We start from the raw sequence: 17,500 nt of genomic DNA, 5'->3' as shown, positions 1-17,500 counted from the left end.
ATTACCTTTTCGCCTTTGTAACTGCAAGTACAATCCAGTTAAAAACATCATTTTAATACGAAATTCATGCACTTGAGCTCTATACAACATTGAAGCAACAGTCCAGTCTGAAATTGATTTTGTAGTACAAAACATTATGGAGCCAAAATTTTACATTATATCAAAGAATTGATTCTAAAGTGACAGAAATATGACCTTATCTCAAAATTATGCCAAAATATGCTGTAAAACCAATAAAACTCTAAAATATGCACTTATATGCACAATAAAAACGATATAATTTTTGTAAGAATGACTAGAAACGTACACAATTATATTTAAAAATAGGAATAAACCCTAGGAAAAGAATATGACGTGTCATAGAAATCCGGGCCCTAGTGATTACCGTTACAAAAGTAGAAATTGTGGGAATAACTAACCGCCTGCTTTCATTTCACTACAAATGGAGAATCTGATATGTCAAGTAGAAAAGCACTTTCGTATGCATACGTAATGAAGTAAGAAAAAAAATGTAATATTAGAGGTTGCAATGTTTGTATTGCTGATGGGAGGGATTCATTAAGTAGGCCGTTGAGACTGCATCACGGGGCATTTTTTTTTTCCTTGGCACTACAGCCCCAGTGGGCCTAGGCCTATCTCCATGAACTTCTCCGTTCACTTCGGTTTTTCTTGATCTTACACATACGGTAGGACTCCTTGGGCGGGTGATCAGCTCGTCGCAAGGCCTCTACCTGTACACAAACACAGAAAAACGCACACAAACATCCATGCCCTGAGTGGGATTCGAACCCACGATCCCGGCTTCCGAGCGAGCGAAGACAGTGCACGCCTTAGACCGCTCGGCTACCGTGACCGGCTTCACGTGACATTTATACATACCAAATTTCACGAAGATCGGTTCAGGTATTCAAATGATATTAAAGTTACTACCGCAACAATTTGAGAGGCTGAAATGTTGGTATTACAGAAGGCAGTGATTTATGAAGTACGCTGTTAAGATTGCCTCAGGTGGCATGGTATGTTTACCAAGTGTCACAAAAGTGGGCTCTTGCGTTCAAAAATTATGGTACACATACAGACAAGTAGCATGGTGATTTTATAAGTCTACTTTAAATTTATTAAAAAAAATATGTAAGTAACAAGTAAAGGTCTCCAAACATTCACAGCGTTTTATTTTACTAATTTCAAGACGATGATCAAAATATTTGTTCGGAGCAGACAGACATACACGGCCTTCCTAGTCTTTTCCGTTTTACACTCTTTTGCCGATAACGCATGCGTAATGAACGTGGACCAAAATCTGCGCGCGGCTGCACTTTCTGTTCTTGTATGACGTCATTCGAAGCAGCAACATGCAGAACTACGCCGGCGACGGTTAGTCAGTTGATCGTTCAGGTTCCAGGAAGCAAGCGTTGCATATTGGATATATTACACACGCTCCTTATCAATATAAAATGTTCCTTTGTTTAACATGTTTACATTTGGGGACTGATTCTCTGCGGCGTGACGTGTGTTCGCCCAACCTCTTTTGTGATTGTAATAGTAACATCAGCTAATCACGTGACGGCGATCGAACCAAGATTAATACTTCATAAACCGCGACATTTAGCTGCCGGACAAGTGGACAGATGTTCTATTTCTGTCTCACCAGCTCGTTGGATTAAGGGGCACGGGTAAATACTTTCTATAAATCGCAAATTCCTATACAAATTTTACACACTAAAATGAATTATTGTTACTAATAATATTGGATTTGTGTATCCTGCTGCATTAGATAATCACTTGGTAAAAAAGTAAAGCTGTCCCCTGTGCTTAACTAATTAAGCATGACGCCGTGAAGGCGTATGGGAGAGTGAATGTATCCACATTTTCTTGACCTCGACACTAACTGAAGGTGAGTTGTCAGCTTCACACCCCTGCCCTATCCATTAGAATGGAGACTGGGTGTAAGCTGTTGCTGTTAGAAGCTGCTAGCCGAGGCATCGGGAACCCCGAGGAAGGGTAACGTCCTTTGCTAAAGTCGTTACCAGGCAACGACTGGTGATGATACAGCATACTGAAAGACTGAGTTCTTTCTGTAGCCAACTGCAGAGCGTGTGAATTAGCGAAAGCGCTGTAGTTAGTTGTAGTTACGATGCGTAAGTGTTCAATAAATCCAGTTACCAATCCAAACCCCTTCACTCATATACGTGACAGTACTAATAGTAATTTATTGTTCTCTGTTGTAGAGTGTGTTTTATACTTGGACTTGTGGATTTGTTATGACCATAATTAAGAGAACCTACACATTTCTCTGTGAAGAAAGTGTTCAGCTCCATATAATATTTGTCCAAATTTATGGATTCAAATTAAATTAATTTATTTGAATTTCCCAAATTGAAACCGGTTCTGCATTATCATGCCGCTGGATATTTTTTGACTCTCACGGGGGGAGGGTAAATTTCTGAGTCGGTAAATTATTTTTCGCCCCTTAAGGCAATTAACTTCTTAAACATGCATATTTTTTTCTCCAAATTACACTTCCAATCTCAGTCAGTATAATGACTAGGCTCGAACGTGGGTTTGGTTTCCAGCAGAGTCACAGATTTTTCTCTTCTCCACAGAATCAGTATCGGCTTCTTGACCGACTGAGCATTCTATGCAATCGCACCGGGGATCTTGTTCTGAATTAAGAACAGCGAAGATTTTACTTTTTTTTTCTGCCTATGCCAATCTTTCGGTGCAATTAGTCTTCCAATTACATTTTGATGTATCCTGTTGTATTCTTGAGTAGAAAGCCTTCTTAAGAGAAAATCCAGAATTAAATCCCATGTGTAATCACCAGGGCCCGGATTTTGATGACCTGAAAATATTTAAAAAAATGACCTATAAAATGACCGAAAAGTCCAGAAAAATTACCTAGAATATGACCCAAAAATGTAATATGCGGGGCCCGGATTTTGATAACCTGAAAATATTAATAAAATGACAGAAAAAATCCAGAAAAATGACCTAAAGGAGAAAAGAAAGAACACTTCGCTTCCATGTTATTCACATTTCAGAAAACATATGAAGAAAAATTCCCTAAAATGGCCAAAAATGACAAGAAATACCCTTAAAAGTCCAAAAAATTACCTCAAAAATGAAGAAATGAACATAAACCTAAAAATTAAAAAAAAAATGACAAAAACTACCTATAAAATTTACATTTCTGTAACCATCAGCTGATATCCGAGATTTATATATTTAAGAGCATCGCATAGGATACAAGGAAAGAAAAAGATGACACGTCATCAAAATCCGGGCCCTGGTAATCACGCTCGTATGATTACTACATATCCGTACCGGGATCGTTTCAGTTCCCGCATGCAAGGTAGGAGTGAAATGTTTTATGGCTTTTTGTATCCAGGAAACAAAGCAATGAATGTAGGAGCTGGGGAACAGGCGCAGCACATCTGTCTCTTCTTCTGGCCATGCAGTGGTACCTACACCACGCGTCTCACGTTAAATAATTACATTCTCCTTGTCTGTGCTCTCCTGTAAGAGCCTTGGCCTCCTTCACAACAGATGCCCATTCTTCCCTTTCGCCTCCGTCTCTTCAGTTTCTGCTCTTGTAAATCATTCTCTACATCTTTTTGCCATTTCAACGTATCCATTTCCATTTCTTTTCAACTTTCTGGATTTCTTTAAAAAGTATTCCCGTTCTCCCATATTGTCACGTGTATTAGTGACCACAGAGTCGTGAATGCACTTACTGGACTCTTACAAACCTTTTCACTGATTCTCGCACATTACAAATCACAACGGCACTCGTCAAGCTTTTTCCAGTCTGCTGTCTTCAATATACGTTCCCTAACAACGGCTTCTAACAGTGCAGATTCTTAAGCTTCTGAGGCCACCCCATTGTCCGTTGGCTAACACTCCACAACTGTCAACTCTCACCAAACAACCACCTACGTCACGTCATTTCGCTCTGCTGAATCGAACTGAACTAAACCGGATCACCAATCAACTACTTCTTTATTACAACTTTGCACGGACCTAATAGAAAACAACATTTCCAGCAAGGTGCGTTTACCAATCCGTTTTTAGAAACGGTAGTTCTTCCATTGTTGCGTGCTTATACATTTCCGCGGGAAACATATTTTTACCGAGCCGTTGCCTAGCAATGAAACATTCCGGCTCTAAGGCGTCATGTCACAATATTAATATCCCAGCCACTTCAGCCGTCTCCTTTCAAAACTTGATACCAGAGCAGCGGTTTTATACAATTGCCTCAGACCTTCGTTAGTTCGATTCTTACATCCCTTCGCAGAGTTACCGCCCCATAAAAGTTCCTCACAAATCTTCTCCCTCATATGTAACATAAACTTGTTCTCTTCTGTAATGTTCGCAACTCACCGTTCAAGTTGGCTGGTGCAATGACTCTTCTGACTCAAATTCGGGAGACACTAGATTCGAATCTCGAACGTGGCAACGACTATCCTTATTGAGGTTTCTATGGATGAGGACAGAATCGTTATCGCCCGAGCCACCGTGGTTACTGGCATTGGGAGAACATTTTCCTCAAGCATGACTATTCTTTCCCTGATAAATATATTAATTGTTCTACGAATGCTCCATAATTATTTATCATCAGTGGCTGGTACAATAGGCCAATTCGAGACCGCAGAACCGAGGGACTTAGGCACAGCACAATCCTAAAACAAGAAATATAAACTGTTGGCGTGGAAAGAGACATTGATTCCTCAGACACAGATCCCCCATCTCCCTTCCACCGATTCCACCATTCCTGCTAGGAGCTAAGGGCAGTGAATTATGCCAGTTGAGAAGAGCTAGTCGAGTTTCGAGATGCCAGGCTGCCAGGACATGAGCCCGGGAGCAGAGGAATTGAAATACGCTACAGAATAATGGAGTAAATGTAGTAGGCTGCGAAAAGAAGACTTCATGTGTGATCTGAAGCAACAGTGATACAGTTATAAACCCGTTGCCAGGATACGACGAATAGTGAAGACTGAGAACCCTATGCGTATGTATTTTCTTTCTATTATTCTTAGTGGGGTGGGTTCCCACCTCATGACTCAAGGTACGCGGATTCAAACCAGGCGGAGGTCATGGAATTTTTAAGGGCGGAAAAATTCAGGGAGCAAGTCCTCCGGGAGGGACTTTAAGCCGTGGGTCCCGTGTCGTAGCTTTACGGCACGTAAAAGATCCTCATGTCTCTAGGAGACCTCTGAGCAAGTAGTTTCCAATGCCTCCGGTAGATTGGGAAGTATCGGGTAACACTGCCAGCCTCGCTGCCTGAACGGGGCTGATAGCGAGCTCCAGTATCGGAAGGGTATGGCGACTGGTAGAATATCAAAGGGGGATGTACAATAGACTATTGGTCGCGGTGCATGGGAAAACCCACCCCCTCCAGTAATAATAATAATAATAATAGTGGGGTGAGACTGAGTCCACTTGGTATTGCGGCCAATATTGGCCTATTGTACCAGCCCCAGATGATAGACGATGGTGATTGTAGAGCAATTGGTGGAATGAAATTTGGCAGAGAAAACCGAAGTACTCGGAGAAAACCTGCCTCAGTGACACTTTGTCCACCACAAATCCCACATTACATAACGCGTTCTCGAACTCGGACCACCGCGGTGGGAAACCAGTTAATAACTGCCTGAGATATGGCACGGCCTAGTGCGTGTGTAACGGTGAGATGTAAAGTGGGTGTAGATCAGCGATGTCTCTGTATTGCCTATAGCCTTGAGTTGTGTGAATAAGTTGTCAATAAATCCTATCATTCAATCCAAACCCCGTCTATAAATCACACACAACTGCCTCAATATATATATTTAATTCAATAAATTTACAACTAAACTGCAGTTTATACACAAAATCGATGCTGCAAACACAGAGCTTACATTCTGAAACTCATTAATTTCTTTTTGTTTCAAGAAAAAAACAAAAATTTTTATACCCTCTTGCTGATGTACGACCCAGCTTTCACGTCATAAATAACTGGCTGTTTGGGGCTACGCAAAGCAGCAGAACGCGATGCATAAAAGTGAACATAAGGAATTATAAAGGAAAACAATGCATAACCTAAATTAGAACTCTCCTTCCTAACATAGTAATATCATCTGAGTTCTACTCAGGGTCGATATTAATTGCACATCACAACGTATCAGTTTATACGAATGTAGATCGTTCATTTTTCGTATAGAATTCGTTCTGTGAAATAGAATTGTTTGAAATGTATTAAGATAATTCTAAAAGTTTTCTCATATAAATTTACAGCATAATGTTTGCAATTTTAACTGTGCCAAAATTGGGGTAGGGATGCTATGAAGATTATGTATACTACCTTTGGAGATTTGGTTCCCTGAACTTGGTAAAATTTACTCACGTACCTGAAGAACTTGTTGCCTTCATCTTCAGGGGTGATGAGTAAGCCCAATAAGTAACAAAGGAGCAGACTGCAGTCTCTGCCTGTTGCTTGGATACCGGAATACACGGCTTCAAATATGAGAACATAATACTCTTAACATTATAATGAATTCTGCTTCAAAATATCGGCACAGTAATGGGGATTTATTTTCATTTGCTCTTCTTTGCTTTAATAACATAGTCTAAATACAACCGACTCAAAGTATCTGAACTATCTATTTGTCTGTCTGTCTGTCTGCCTGTCTATCTATCTATCTATCTACGGCTCTATAGACCGTCTGGGCTTTGGTCGCTTTTTCAGTCTCTTTATGCTGTACACAGTCGGCAGGACTCCTTGGACCGGGGATCAGCCCGTTGCAAGGCCGCTATCTACACTCATGCTAACATAAATACAGAATAAACGCACACAGACATCCATGTCTCGAGGGGCATTCGAACACACGATCCCAGTGTTCGATAGGGCGAAGGTGGTTCATGGCTTAAACCGTGTGGCCACTGTGAACGGCCTTATACTCGTATAACGGCTTCAGATTTTAAGACGTTCAGTGAATCGTGAATTAGAAAGGACGTGTGGGAAATATGTCGTGGTAGCTACTATCTGGACAGTTTCATGAAGGGACTGAGAACAAGCACGAGAAATGTCAATGCTTCTTGCTTGCTTGGTTTACTTCACGACTATGAAAATGGAGACATTACGTTCCTCCGAAACGTCTATAAAATTCTACCAGCCTCAACGTTATCGCAATCTATTCACCTTGACCATACTAAATTCCCTGTTTTAGGAGACAGAGACAATTCCTCCACAAGGAAACCCGTAATAACCTTTGTGTTTTGCAGTAATGTCAACTGGCATGTCATACCTGTGGTGCCAATGAGTGTCGTCTCTCTTATTCGTCTGTTAGCCGCTTCCTTTATCTTCTATTATCCTGCTCCTTCTCATTTTCTTCGCTTCTTCTTGAAACTCTGTGTTCCGCATCGGTGGAAACTTGGTATTCTAGTCTAGGAGTAGGGGCGGCGCCCTCGTGACTACTCGCATCATCCTCAGACTGCACCCCGCCCGCCCTCCCAACCTGAGAGTGATCCTCAGCCAACAAATTCCCCCCACGCTAGCAACCCCACTTACGAACACACTCTGTAATGCAGAACTGCGGGACGTTGCTGCTGTGGTATGTTATGAATGGCAAATGAATGAGGCAGGAGCTCTCGGTCAGATGTGCTCTTTACTGTAGCCTCCTCGACGCAGAAAGTACAGCATCTCGAAAGAACACAACATTTCGGAATTCTGTTTCCGTCTTCAGGTAAAACCTACTAAGTTGGGCCCAACCGACAGAGCTAGGATTTACATGAAGAAGGAGACAGAATAAGTTTCCGATACAAGATGGGGACTAGCTCTATTGATTGGGCCCAACTGAGTAGGTTTTACCTGAAGACGAAGACAGAATTCTTTCTCCGAAACCTTCTGTGTTTTCAAATTAAACAGGATGGTATTTTAGACCAAAAGAGTCTGATGGATAAAGTCCAGAAATATAACAGTTGTACCAATGAACCATCGTCACAAACTCCGAAAGAAACTGAAGTTGCTTCAGCGGCTGCAGACCACAGTCAAAGTTACGTGTAATCATTTCATTCTCAACATCGTTTAGTAATGACATTCCAGCCCTGTGTGTTATGGAACTCTCCCTATAGACACTCTGTAACACAGGAGAGAGTCGAGTGGCCGTGTGGTGGCTCAGGCTAAGGCTAGACGCTCACTTCTCACTGTAGAGTCTCTGGTTCTCTCCCGGAGGGACTCCATGTGACATTTGGGATAGACACAGTTGTGCTGAAACAGGAATTCCTTCGAGTCCTTTTGGTTCATAAGTTTATATCGTCATATCATCTATCACTGCTTCATTAGGCGTGTGACGGTCATGAGCAGGCAGCACATTATCATATACACGGTTTTTAAATTGGGGCTTCATATTTATGACCCGGGACTTTTCTTGTTAGTGGTAAGGGAGTTGCGTTTTGATATATTGGTATAATACATGTTACCAGATACATTCTTAAAAATATTGTATATTAACAGGCCGCGGATGCCCATAGGGTTTTGAGACGTCGAGGCTGCTACAATTTATGTACAATTGGCTCACAGATGACGGCGAGGTTGTCAGTTTTACGCGTCGGCCACCCTTCACTTCTAAGAAGATTCCTGGTGCTCATTTATGTTAGAGGCTGAGTCAATTGAAAAGTCCAATGACCACATCAGGAATCGAACCCGCTAACTTCCGGCTAGTAGCATAATGTCTCAGTAAACTACGCTACCGCGTGCTTCCAGGAATACTGTAGGTATATCATTGATAATGTCAATTAATTGCGGATACCTGTCCATTGACACAATACCAAACATTTTTCGGATGACGTTAGCTATAGCACCTGACAAGCACGTGTCAATGAGCCATCGAACTACTTGGGATATATGTAATGTACTTAACAATATTCGTTGCAAATTAATCTTAATATAAAATGCATAGAAACATCGCAACTTAGTATCCCTGTCTTGCTCTGCGCGGTGACCCGACAAGTTAGGCTCTTTTCACACTATACGGTTTTGACCGCACGGCAAAAACTCGAACGGCGACATTCTTTCAGTGGAGTGAAGAAGAGCATGGCCCCTTTCACATTACACGGTGACGGCAAAATGCCGTCCGGGTGCCGTGCAGCAGCCGTCCACTGCCACTACAACACACGGCGCCCGGACGGCGACCGATAACTCAGTGGTGTACGTGACTCATCCACCCGTACAGCAGCGCCTCCACGCTTCGTGGGGGAAGTTAGAAACATATTCTGCGCTGGTCCGTTACTGCGAAGTTGCAATATGAATAAATCACTGTTTAATTCGTTTTTCTCCTAGGTTATTTAAACATGATTTCAATATCGAGCCTGTACAGTGTCGGATGGTGCTGTGACAGATCAGTGTTGACGTATTATTACAGCATTACATGGAGGAACTGGGGAGGGCAGCTGATACACTCAAAGTCCCGGCGGAGTTTCGAACCGATGACCTAACGAATATGAGCCTGGAGCTTTACCTCCAGACAAGCCTCTTTTTAGTATTATTTCGTATTCATTATCTGTGTAACTTGTGTAAAGCAGGAGCTAATGTGGGAGATAAGGAAGTGACGGGATAGAAGGGAGTGCCCACTGCTGTGGCCAGCATGAATGCATTCTAGTCCTCGGAGAGGAACAAAATAAAACGCAAATTGTTTTCTGTACAACAAGCCGTTTTTTCGCCCCCAACAGAATCTGTAATTTCACTTTGAACGTGATGTAAATTAGACGTTTATACAGGAAACTTACGCACCAAAACGAAAATTTGCTTTTCAAACTGGACCAAGCTTTATCGCTTCTGACATGAACTCCGAAGGTGTCCGGCCGTAATATTTCTAAGCCCTTCTGGAAAAAAATCCGAAATATTACCTCAGCCACGACCACTTCCTTACATACTTTTACATTCATTGTTCATTGTCTTTCTGGTATTTTTTCCAACACATTTATTACACATACTGTGCAGAATATGCAGTCAATATATATGTTCAACAAGTACGCTCACGTGAACGAGTTATGCCCCGTGACGTAACTCATATACTCTTTTTTTGTTCACTTAGGTATCATTTTAATTCTTGTATTGGGGTTTAACGTACTAAGGTCTGTCTGGTAGAGTTGGGACGGTGTACCTTTTCAATTTGTTTGTAATCTCGCTATTGTCTAGTAGGTTCACTGTTAGTGCATTTGTGTGGTTTTCTAATTTTCTTAAGTATTTGTTATTCCGCTTTTTTGTTTCACTGAGCGCTGTGTTCATTTGTAGATAGTCGTGGATCCTGTGGTTGTTTATGTACCTGGGTGCGTTCAGAATGCATCGGAGAGTCTTGGTTTGAAAGCGCTATTTGACACCATATAGTGTTAGTTACTGATAAACTACAGAAAATAAAATTATCTGTGATAGTTTAAAGCAGAGCCTAATGCCAAATTTAATCAAAATATATCGACCAGTTTCAGACGCAAACATATGCACTACCAGGCGTGCAAAGGGGACCTCTTGTCTTCGGTCAGCACAATCCTCTTCGATTGTTTCTTTATGTCACACACTGAACCTGTGACCCGCCACTTTTTCACAAGCTTGGATACACACGACTTTTTGGGAACTGACGAGTCGCCTAATTTACGATGAAACTTACGGATACATTTTCTGTAAGATTTTTTCCTTGAAAAAGTTTCGACAATAAACACAGGCTGTTCAGTAGTGAACTTCGTTTCAGCTAGTAGATAAGGTGATATGAACACTATAATGTACTGTAGTGTATTCTGCAGTAGAAACGGACCCCGTCCCCATGGTCAGTTCCATTACATAGCTGGAGACCCTCTCCTCTATACAAACAAACGAAGAAACAGAAGTTCCTAACCTGACTGACGAAAATGAAGCAGGAGAAAATCGACAGGAAATTAAATCCGGCGCCGAAAGCTGGAAACGTAAGATTCACAAGTACTCAAGTGCGGACACTATGAATCACAATATAGAGGACTTATTATTATTATTATTATTATCAAATTTAATATTCCATTCCCCTCCTGCCTGAATCTAGATATACATGGCTTCTGTTTCGATAAACTCTTGCCCTACAAGTAGATCCCGAAGGGTTCTCACAATGGAGTATAATACTCATTATTACTGGGCTTTCGGACTTTGTCCATCGTCCGGTATTCTAAACACTAGAAAACACAACGTTTCGGAAAAATTGATATCTTTTTCCGTCATCAGGTGAGGGGGGGAAACATCTTTCTGTTGGGTCCCTTAGTAAGAGCTAACCTCAGTCACTGGGAAACCAATGTCACAATCACTAAAGGTATTTAATTACCCGAGACAAAGCTAATTCGGAGAGAGGTAATAAAAAAATACACAATAAATTTGTAATAAAGAAAGCACATGCGTGGAACTAGTATAAGAAGGGAGGTATAAATTTATGCTACAAACCTAGCCACCGAAACAGAGTGCACGAGCACCAATGCAGAGATAAAAATGACGGTAGCCGTAGGCACTACAAGTCTTCACAAAATTTTTTGCATTTCGATTGTGAGCTGTTGTAAATGATTGTGATTAAGAATGATTGTAAACGAAGGAGTCAATAAACCCAAAACCCATTATTATTAGTCACGGAACCATAAACACGTGACAATATGCCAATCCTATGACTGTCAAATCGGTTAACATTCTCTTGTTACTGCAAGACGAACCGGTGTATTCCGCGAGTTGTACGGCACTTATCACGGAAATGCTCGTCTCTGAATGACTCTTTTGACTGTGGTTACACTTCTCTTGACCTCAGACCATATGATACACAAAAACTATGCTTAAAATTAGGCACAGAAATCTGCTACTTCAGTGTCACATGAAACCCCTTTCACAGGAAACTTAGCGTTTTATGCAACATACGGATCCTGTACAAATCTACATCTCTCAACTTGAAATGCACTCAGATTCATCCTGAAATATTTATTTCGAAGTAAGCGCTGGTGGTTGATATAATTGCCAAACATCATGGAGACGGGAGCTTCTTTGGAACATGATAGATGCTAACCTAAGCACGAAATTCCCAGAATTTTATGAAACTCATGTTGGGGAAACTAAACCACTAGTCTCTGTGAAGAAAGCAGTCTTCTGGGATGTGGCACCGTGTAGACGTGGTGTTAACCGACGTTTCGGAGGAACAAGGCTACACAGGCCACGACCGACTAACATAGCAACCCCCCACCCCACCCCCCAGCCTTTCTCTCCCCCGACACAATATCTTATACAAAACCTTGCTTCTGTTTCCAGCCCTTTCACCCCTCCCAATCCAATGATTTCCCATGTAGACTTGCCCCCCCTCCCTTCACTGCTCTCACATAGCTGTGTTTATTTCCAATACCAGTCTGCTTGTACCGGTTCTCACGGTCTCTTCGCTTGCGGATTTCTTATTTTCCCTTCTACCCTGAAGATGGAGGCGATACGATCATCCGAAACGTCTGTTAACATCACATCTACACGGTACCACATCCCAGAAGACTGCTTTCTTCATAGTCACCGCCGTGAAAACCTCAAATCTTACACTAGTCTCTAGCTTGAGACAGATGAGTTCATTGCACCTCCTCAAACCTTATTTCTCTAAGGCGTATTTTAATATTATCCTCCAATATACACTTAGTTCTACAAAGTACTCTTTTCATTTCGGATATTCATGAGAATGTTGAACGCATGTCACTGCCAGTTGATGTGGTGCCAGTAAGGAACCAAAATATGGCTATAAATTTTTTAAGATTTCGACTTTTGAAATCATCAGAACTGGCGATAAACTTATTAGGATATATAGATTTTGTTTTACTTGAGGAATAATTTTGATTTGTTTCATCCTGGTCCGTCACACTGACAATATTATAAAAGGATAATTAATTCCGTCCAGTGTGACTGAGGAAGTTTGTTTCATTTTTAATATTTAATTCTTAACATGTTTCGGTCTTAAAGACCATCTCCAGAAGGATATCAGTACAATAAGAAACCACTATTAAAATTTGTTTTGTGAGTATTAATATATACATACAGTGTATGTACACAATGAGTACAAATCTAATGTTTTTAGCAACTACAGCGGCTTGTACTAATACGTTAAAATATTTATAAATTACAATTAGTATGTTTAAGAAGATTTTGTTAAAATTTTTAAACCAATTTTTTTCGTGTCTTTTTTATTTCTTCTCTCTGACGTAAGCCACGCGCCTACCGCCTTGTGGTTCTGTTGTTTGGAGAATAGAATTCTTTAGTGTCGTCCTGTTGATGTTGTTATACAGCCCCGCCTCCACAGCTGATGCTTCAATTTTCTTCCTTATAAATTCTTGTACGTACCAAGTAGAAAACACAATTTCCAACGGTATCTCTATTGTTGCATAAGTATCCCTTGCCGCGGGAATGTGTTTACCGACCCTTTGTCTAGAAACGGCTGCGGTATATTTGCTTATCTCGCGATCGTTGCATAGTAACGGCTCTACACATTACAATAGGATCGATTGCGCTTAAGTTCTGAAATAATATCGATGGTGGTTTGTGTTAAAGCCTTATTTGAGTCCGCCACAAACACCCTTCTTACATGTGAAACCCTCTTTAATCTCAGGAGTCGGAAAAAATCCCGAGGACAGAGGTCTACACTTTGCTGCCACTTCATTTTTTATACTCAATGATGATTGATCATTGTTGATGACTGGGGACCGTAATTTTAGATACCTCAGGAGGATTGGAGTGGTAGATTTTTCTGCTCCTTCGCTGTTCTTCTTTCTTTCGTTTCTTAGCTGCTCTTTCTATCGATGACAGAAATTGGTTTCATTTCCCTAACAGCCGAACGCATTTCATTTAGCCTAGACATAATTCCGTGCAATCATATGCATTGTGTGTTTCGCTGATGCTTTTTCCGAGATTAGAGCTAAAACTATTGTCTAATGGGGAGGCTTTGTTAACACTCCATTCGAACCGCAAATCTAACATGCTAACATTTTCTGTATCTCGCTTATACATTAGCTAAACATAAATTTTGTCTATCAGCAATAATTTTTCTTTTATTCGCCTTCAAAAAAAGGAAGTTTCTGCGCCCCACTCTGTATTTCGCAGGTAAGGAAACACTTGTTTGAATTTTTGCAACGAAATTTTAAAAAATCAAGCTTATTGGCTTCGCCTGTCTCTCTGTCCGATGTAACAACTACATAACGAATGACCTGAGTTTAATTAAAAAGTGATATTATATTTTTTATTAAAATTTGGCAACGCATCCTAATTTTGGTTAAAATTGGAGAACCATAACTGACACGTTGCGTGAAGAACTGCATGCATAGCCAAGGCATCTAACTAAAAAAGCGCTAAATATTTACAAATTCAAAATATTTTCGGAATAATAGTTGTACAAGAAATAAAAGTATACTATATGTTCTATAAGCCTCTCCATATGCCTTACAGATTCCAGACAATGAATTACAGTGACGCGAATGAGAAACCCTTTTTGCGCCAAGCAAACTTTTTCTGTTGTCTGTTGCTTGCGCTCAGTGCAGTGGAGAGGTCACTCCGTATTGCCGAATGAGATACAATTTGATATGGGAATGTCACTATAAAAATGGGTGAACCAAAGTAACTACATGAAGCTGAGCCATTCTCGAGAGACCACCACTCGCGCAACTATTCAAGAATTTCTCTAAATTTGATAGAACTCGAAAGTTCATTACCCTGTTCACAAGAGCCCTCCACTTATCCGTACCCTAAACCTGACCAATCCAGCGCATACAACCACATCTTGTTTCTCCAAGTTCCACCTTAATATTATCCTCCCACGTACGTCTTGGTCTTCCTAGTGGCCTATTGCCTTCTGGCTGTCCCACCAAAGTCCGTTATGTATTGTCCTTTTTCTCCATGCATGCTACATGGCCTGGATACCTCATCCGTCTTGACTTCCATCTTCATATGCGAAGAACAAGTTAGTCAAGAAAATTGCTGCTTATTTCTTGCTTGTTTGGCTTTGAACAATAACATGGAGGCTGCTGTTGATCTGAAATGAGGTGAGCTATTGTCTGGCTGTACGGCGTCACATCTCAAACAGTCGCTGCAGTCGGTACTGCCGCTACTGTTCGTGCCGACTTCGATGTCACTGCCGCTACTGTTCGTGCCGACTTCACAGTAATTCAAACGTCCATATCTGTGAGAACTCCTTCGGTCGGCATTTCTACGGGGAAAAACAGGCGACATGATTAAGTCCTCGTTGTATTTAAACGAAGAATTATTCTGTCGACCTTTCTGTGTATAAATATTTCATGAACATCGGATAGGATGCGGCAGCGCCGGGAAGGCATTCTTTCCATCCGATCATAAAGATTATCTGAAGTCACCTGGACCCCGCTCCCAAATGACATGCTGAGAGAGTTCGAGGCCTCTAAATAGATATAAAACATTCCAGGATCGCATTTAGTGTTTCCCACGGAAGTAACAGAACATGAAGGAACCAGTAGGAGCTTTACGTTGGAAACAAATTTGCCATCACGAATGTGTGCTTCGACTGCAAAGCAGGATGACTATACAAGGACCAGAAAAGTTCCGACAGTTTTTACTGGTATCCAGTCACTGCGATATAATAAATTTGTGCGTCTTTTCTTATGGATTCTTTGCAGAGTTCCTACAGACTCTTCGCACAGTATTTCATTCGATAAAAGGATTTATTTGTTGTAATTTATTTTTATCTTCAGCATATTCTTGGCAACTTTTCAATATATTATACCTAACAACACATAGGTCTCCTCTCGGTACATCGTACTAAAGAAAGGTGCACAATGAGGAACTTCATATTTTGTACTCTTCGCCAAGTATAATTAGAATGAGCAAGTCAAGACGGGTGAGGTATCCAGGCCATGTAGCATGCATGGAGAAAAAGGACAATACATAAAAGACTATGGTGGGACAGCCAGAAGGGAATAGGCCACTAGGAAGACCAAGACGTACGTGGGAGGATAATATTAAGGTGGAACTTAGAGAAACAAGATGTGGTTGTATGCGCTGGATTGGTCCGGTTCAGGGCACGGATAAGTGGAGGGCTCTTGTGAACAGGGTAATGGACATTCGAGTTCCATAAAATTTAGGGAAATTCTTGAATAGCTGCGCGAGTGGTGGTTACTCGAGAACGGCTCAGCTTCATGTAGTTACTTCGGTTCACCCGCTTTTATAGTGAAATGCCCATATCAAATTGTATCTCATTCGGCAACATGGACTGACCTCTCCACTGCACTGAGCGCAAGCAACAGACAACAGGGAACGTTTAAATACCAGTAAGGGCAATATATTTTTCCCTTCTCCACAATGTCACGACAGGCTCTGGGGCCCATCCTGTGTCCTATGCTGTGGCTACCAGGGTCTGTGTTCCCGGGGTTAAAGCGGCGAGGCAGTGAAGCTGCCCCCTGATCTCCATCTTCTGCCGAGGTCAAGAATGATCGAGCTATACCTCTACTCCGCCATACGTCTTCATGGCTGATGCGTAATTAATTAAGCCCAGGGATAATTTTAATTTTACCTGCATGTCATTTTCATACAGTATAATTCCTCTGTCCTTCCACAGTTGTATTCATTTTCATGGTATTCTATTTCCTTAATTTTTATTTCAGACGTCTGTAACGTGTGTGCTTAAGCTTTTCTAACTCTTTGAGTGCTTAGTGTAATTAACTAATTAGGAGGTCCCAGGTTCGACTTCAACCGTCGGCTCCAATCTTAAATTAAAAAGTATTGTCGCGTGTATGAGTGACTATAGACGGGGGTTGGATTGGTAATCGTATTTATTGAACACTTATACAACTCGTGAATATAATTTATAAATTACTATTATAAGCATACTAAGTTTCTCAGTCTGTTACAGTCTTCACAAGCCGTTGCTCGGCAGCGGCTTCCAACGATAGACGTTCCCCTTACTCTTAGTTCCCGAACTATCCCCGTGCCACAGCTACGAGCTTCTAGCAGCAACAGCTAGCAAGGGCTAAACCGCAACAGTTCCGTGACTCACTCACGCACTCACTCACCACTTCACTCAACGCGTCTGACCTCTTTCAACTCTGCTCTACTCCCTATGTAGCCTCGACACGGACCACATTTTTGCGTGAGTGCGTATTGCGGCTACTGAGCAGCAACGGCCGTTTTTACAAAGTCTTTACATAACAAGTCTACATGCCACAATATAAAAGTAACAATACCGCCTGTATAATGACAATTACCTGATGATGGGAGTAAAAAACCCTGTCGAAGCCTTTTGTATATCATATATTTCAAGCAATGAATACAATATTCAACGTAATATTGGCACAATAAATCACTCAAAGANTGATGTTAATGTATTCTGGGGGACAATGAAAACTCCACATAGAGTTTATGCGCCTTAAATAAAGAATGTTCCAAGAGAGGTATGTTTTCAGAAATTTACAGTAGTAAGCAGGGCCCGGATTTTGATGACATGTCATCTTTTTTTCCTTATATCCTATGCGATGCTCTTAAATATGT

General features: G+C 41.2%; 1 long non-coding RNA gene across 1 annotated transcript; it reads right to left on the bottom strand.

The window, feature by feature from the left end:
• Nucleotides 1–1,946: 1,946 nt before the first annotated feature.
• On the bottom strand, nucleotides 1,947–7,428 carry LOC117282535. Its single transcript, XR_004513303.1, has 3 exons — nucleotides 7,281–7,428; nucleotides 6,384–6,489; nucleotides 1,947–2,842 (listed from the first exon to the last, which is right to left on the bottom strand). It is a non-coding gene; the product is annotated as an uncharacterized LOC117282535 (long non-coding RNA).
• Between the last annotated feature and the right edge of the window lie 10,072 nt (nucleotides 7,429–17,500).

Source organism: Cryptotermes secundus, unplaced genomic scaffold (genome assembly GCF_002891405.2).
Source record: "Cryptotermes secundus unplaced genomic scaffold, Csec_1.0 scaffold334, whole genome shotgun sequence".
Classification (NCBI taxonomy): Eukaryota; Metazoa; Arthropoda; class Insecta; order Blattodea; family Kalotermitidae; genus Cryptotermes; species Cryptotermes secundus.
The sequence above is the reverse complement of the archived record's forward strand: the minus strand, read 5'-3'. Positions and strand labels throughout refer to the sequence as shown.